A 5,240-nucleotide genomic window follows, 5' to 3' on the forward strand; every position below is an offset into this window, starting at 1 on the left:
GTTCTCGGCATGGGCGTAATAAGTCACTTTGGGGTGCAGGGTACCGGTAACGCGGGTAGGGGGCGCAGGGGATATGTGCTCCCCCCCCCTCGGAACCTACGACTAAGAACCAAATTTGAGGGCCCGAAGGGCCCGAACAGTCACCCGGAGGTCTCATTCGGCGTACCAGCCAATGTCTGCCAGAGGGCCCTCTTTCCAATGCCAGACCAGAGGGTCTTGCGCGCTGATCAGGGGCCCACTGAGTCGATAAGGGCCTATATTTTGTTCAGACACCATCAGTAACGCACAGTCGGCTCCGTGGCGGCATGGACCTGAGGACCCATTTCCCAAGCAGGGGCAAAGCCGGAGCCAGCGGTTTATATTGCTCTGGTCCCCACAGGGCCTACCAGGAGCCCTGTGTTGTCAAGGGGCCTTAGTCGGTCGGAAGCAGTGTTCGAGAAGGCCCGAAGAGTCAATGGGACCCGATCTGGGATCCGACGAGCAAGGGCCCGATTGGAGGGTATGGGGGCATAAAGGGGTGGTTAGAGTCTTATTCGGGGGGCCCGACCTGCGAAGAATGGCCCTCGAATAACGGTCAGAGGGCCCTTTGCGTCAATCGGGGACCCCCCCCCCCCCCGAGTTGATATGGGTCTACATGTCGGTCAGGTACCAACGTACCACATAGCAGACCCCGTGTTGATATGGGCCTGAGGACCCACCTCCCATGGCGGCAAGTGGCCCCGAATCGGAGCGGTATTTGAGGGGGTCCGAAGAGGGGCCGAAGGGTCTCGAGAGACCAAAGATCAAGGGTCCGATGGGATGGCTGAAGGTTCCGAACGGTTGGCTATAGCCCTACATTAAGAACCCCCACCCATGGGGCCATGATCTCAAAGGTCGATAAGATGATCTCTTCTTTTCTGGTGACCTCTTGATCATCTCGTGGGGGCCCCTGATACAGATCGTTCCTTTATTTCGGCCAGAGATCACCAACAACAAACAGTCGGTTCCGTGTTGGTCTGAGTTCTGAGAGTCATTTCTCAAGCAGGGACAAAACCGGGCCCGTGATTTACACTGGTCGTGCTCCTGTATCGTTCTGGGGCCCATATTGTCTTACAGGGCATTCTGTGTCAACAAGAAGCCTCGATTCGGTCAGGGAAGGATTCGCTCAACAGGGACTGGGACGGGAGCTCGAATGGCAGAGGGTCTCTTGCTTCGGTAAGGGCCCTCTGACAATGGAAGGGAACATAAGAACTTGTGATGAGCACTCACATTCCGGTAAAAAAGAGCATTGTGCCAGTCAGGGGCCCCAGTAACGAACGGTGGGCCCTCCAACCCTATTCCAGCATGGGTCCGTTAAACCCAACGGGATTCTATGCGCCAATTATTTGACCGCCTACGGCGAGTAGAGATGTTGTTGCATGAGTGAGGGTTCATGCGTCGATCCAGGATCAAACGGACGGGTCAGAAGGCCTGCCGCGTCAGGAAGCGAACCAATGTGATATGATATATCCCTATAAGGACCCCCCGATCGGCCAGGGGATGCCACCCCATGTCTTCTGAATGACGACCGAAAAACACACCGCGGTGGGACAGAATGGTCCTCCAGCGCCTGACCGGGAGCAGTGATGTGTCCCGTAATGTTGTAGTCAAGAGGCCCCTTTGCTGGAAATATAGGCGTTTCATAAGCGTTGAATGGAGTGGATCAGAATGGGTTCTAAACGCAGAAGACCATCTCATGTTTCACTGAGAACGTTCATTATTTTGCAGAATCGACCAGGAAAAAATGTCATCAAAAGGTTTAAGCTTGCGTGTCGGGTGTCGATAGTGTAGTGGTTACCGCGCCTGCGCTATCCACTGCGCGTTTGGGAAACTACAGGAGCGGAGTTCGGTTCCCCGCGATGACCGCCCTTCCCCCCCCCCCCCCCCCCCAGGGTGAGAGGCTGACGACGCTACATAGACCCAGCCAGGGTCGGATCCAGAGGGGGGCACGGGGCCATGCCCCTGGATCTCGAAGGGCCCATAGGCTCCGAAGGGGCCTATAGCCGGCCGAACAAGTCCATTTTTTTAAACACAAAACGCAACAAAATTGGACGTCTTTGGACTTTTAAGCAACCAAGAATAGTCGCAAGCAAAGGTGAAGGGTCCACGAGTAGACAAAAACTCTTCAATGATTGAGGAGTTGTTATTTAAAAATTTCAGGCCTCATTGTACTGTTTCCGAAGGACCCATATGCCTTCTTGCAAGATTATTCCGATCATTAAGGAGTATTCCACATTGCCTTTGATTTTCACATTGCTCGGAGGGCCCTGTGCTGCTCCTGGGCTCTTCCTACTAGTGTGCCGAGACGCCCCTATCAATCAGGGCATTCCAAAGATTCTTTCCATTGGCCAGAAAGGCTCTGTATGCTATAGCCGGGCCCCCATATGTTAACCTGCCGGAGTATTCTCGGTTGCTCAGGGGCCCTCTGCGTTGGTCTCGGTTAGCCTAGCGACACATTCGCGATATGTTTATGAGCTCTCTTTATTAGTCGAGGGCGCTTCCAATTCTCTGTCACTTGTTTAGGGCCTACGCTCTTGTCGGGGCTCATCTGTTAACCTGCTAGGGCATACTCGGTCGTTTGAGGCCCTTCAAATAGGGTCTTGTGTACTTTTTATTTGAATGGATGACCCTACATGCTTGTTGGGGCCCCTTCTGTTAACTTACTCGGACACACTGGATGGTTTGAGGCTCTGCACATTGGTATTTTAATATAGGGCCCTACACCCCTGTCGGGGGCCATCTGATAGCTTGCTAGGATACACTTGATCTTTCGAGGGCCCTCCACACTGGGCATTGAGTACTTCTGATGTGGATGGGGGCCCTACGTTCTTGTGGAGGGCCTGTCTGATAACCTGCTCGGACACGTTCGATCGTTCGGGGGCCGTCTACATTTCGTCTTGGGTACTCCCTATTTAAATTGAGGGTCCTACGCACTTGTCGCGGGCCCCCTCCGTTCGCCTCCTCGGCGACACTAGACTGTTCGGGGGCCCTGCACATTGGCTGTTGGTGTTTGAATTTAGGGTTCGGCGCTCCTATCGGGGCCACATGATAACCTGCTTGGGTGCACTCCATCTTTCAGCGGCCCTCCGTACTGGGCACTTCTTTTTTGAATGGAGAGCCATATGCTATTGTCGGTACCCCTTTTGATAACCTGCCAGGGCACATTCGATCGTTCAGGGGTATTTACATCGGATCTCGGGTGCTTCCTACTTGAATAAAGGATATGACGCTCTACGCTCACTACGCTCTCGAAATCGGCCCTATATGTCAACCTCTTCAGGCACGCTCGATCTTCCCGGGCCCTTTAGGTTGTGTCTTGGGTACTTCTTATTTGAATCGATGGCCCTTTGTTCTTGGCGGGCCTCACCTATTAAGCTGCTCGGGCCGGTGGCAGATATGGAGGTGGGTTGGGGGGAGGCACAGGACCATGCCCCCGCGGACCATGCCGAGGGACCCACAGGCTCCGAAGGGGCTTACAACCGGCCAAAAGACGCAGTTAAAAAAAAAATAGACGTCTTTGGGTCTACGGACGGCTATGAATGGTTGCCAGTGAAGGCGAAGAGTTCATTCAGCAGACAAAGCCAAGTCTTCGCTGATTGAGGTGTTGATTGGGGGAAAATTTTGGGACTCATTACGTTGTCTAGAGGCCTTACGCTGCTGCCGGGGCCCTCTATGTTCACATGCCGGGTCAATCTGATCGCTAAGGAGCCTTCCACGTTGCCCTTGATCTCTCTGCATCTTCTCGTAGGGCCCAACGCTGGTGTTGGGACACTATCTGCTTCCATGCCTGGACACCCTCGATCGATCAGGTTTTCCTCCACGCATTATTCCCGTTCTCTCGACAGGCTCTTATACCCTTTTCCGGGGTTTCATACGCCAGGGTATACTCAATTGCTCAGGGGCCCTTCATGTTAGTCTCGGGTTCTTTCCACTTGCTCGCAGGGCTTTGTGCTGTTACTGGATCTTGTATAAGGTAAGGCACCGAGGCAATCGATGCTCTGGGGCCCTCTGCTTCGATTGAGGGCTCTGTCCCTTTGATCTCATTTGCGGTGGACCCTTCACTCCTGTCGGGGTTATTTCTGTTAGCCTGCCCGGTCACTTGACCGCAGGGGGGTATAAACTCATGGTATTGGGTATTTCCCCTTTGCTCATAGGATCCTGCGGTCTGGCCGGGGCCTCGTATGTCAACCTGCCAGGGCACTACCGATCATTTAGGGGCCCACTATGTCGGTCTTGGATTTTTTTCGCTTGCTCTGAGGCCCCTAACATGTTGACGGGAGCCCCTTTGCCGGCCTTCCGCGACAACCATGATGCCTTAGGTTCCGTCCCTATTGGCATTGGTGCCTTATCCTTAGAGGAGCAGTTGGATATGCGCCGATACATTTTTTTCGCGCAGTAGTCGAAAGAAATTTTACGTGCCGCCGATGTGGTATGTGTCACTACCCTCGGCTAATGAGCGTGTGACGTTTGATGTACTTGTGCATCATGCTTTTAGCATATTTTGATTCTAGGATATGGTGCTCCTGTGTAATGCAGGACAAATTCTGCATTAGTCATCTGTCATCAGCTGGTTACACCGTCCAGCCGGCTAGCCGTGAATAAGCTTGAAATCGAGTCCGTTCTTGGTTTTGATGGTACTTAGCAGCCAACTTGAGTTTATTTTGTCTGTTTTTTTTGGAGCATTTGTCCTCAAAATTACAGGATCTAACATGAGAAAATGAGCGTGTTTCATGTATGTGCATACGTAGTACGCCTAGCTTTATAGGGTTGCGCATGGTAAGTTGAGTCTGCGTATTTACTATATATATATATATATATATATATATATATATATATATATATATATATGGCGTTGGCCATTAAAGTAACGTAGTGACCTGAAATTCTGGGTCAGACGGGCGCAACAATGACCGGTATAAAATTATACTTCCGAATGTCTTTCGAAATTAACTTGTTCATTGCCAAGGCTGCCCTGGGCGATTTTTTTTCAAATTTGAGGCTGTCCTCCGGACAGATTGACAATTACAGCAACACGGAAAACAGAGATTTTATCTTTCTTTGCCAGTTCCACAACCAGATTCCAGCACCACTTCGCGGTGCTCTAAATATCAATACGTTATTATCATTTATCTTTAAACCGCACAGGTGAAAAATACGCACGGAATATCTCTAGATGCACGGTTTGGTGTCAAAAACGTTCAAAGATACCTCTTTCAGATGCG

The sequence above is a fragment of the Pollicipes pollicipes genome, unplaced genomic scaffold, assembly GCF_011947565.3.
Source record: "Pollicipes pollicipes isolate AB1234 unplaced genomic scaffold, Ppol_2.1 Scaffold_4295;HRSCAF=5057_pilon_pilon_pilon, whole genome shotgun sequence".
Lineage (NCBI taxonomy): Eukaryota > Metazoa > Arthropoda > Thecostraca > Pollicipedomorpha > Pollicipedidae > Pollicipes > Pollicipes pollicipes.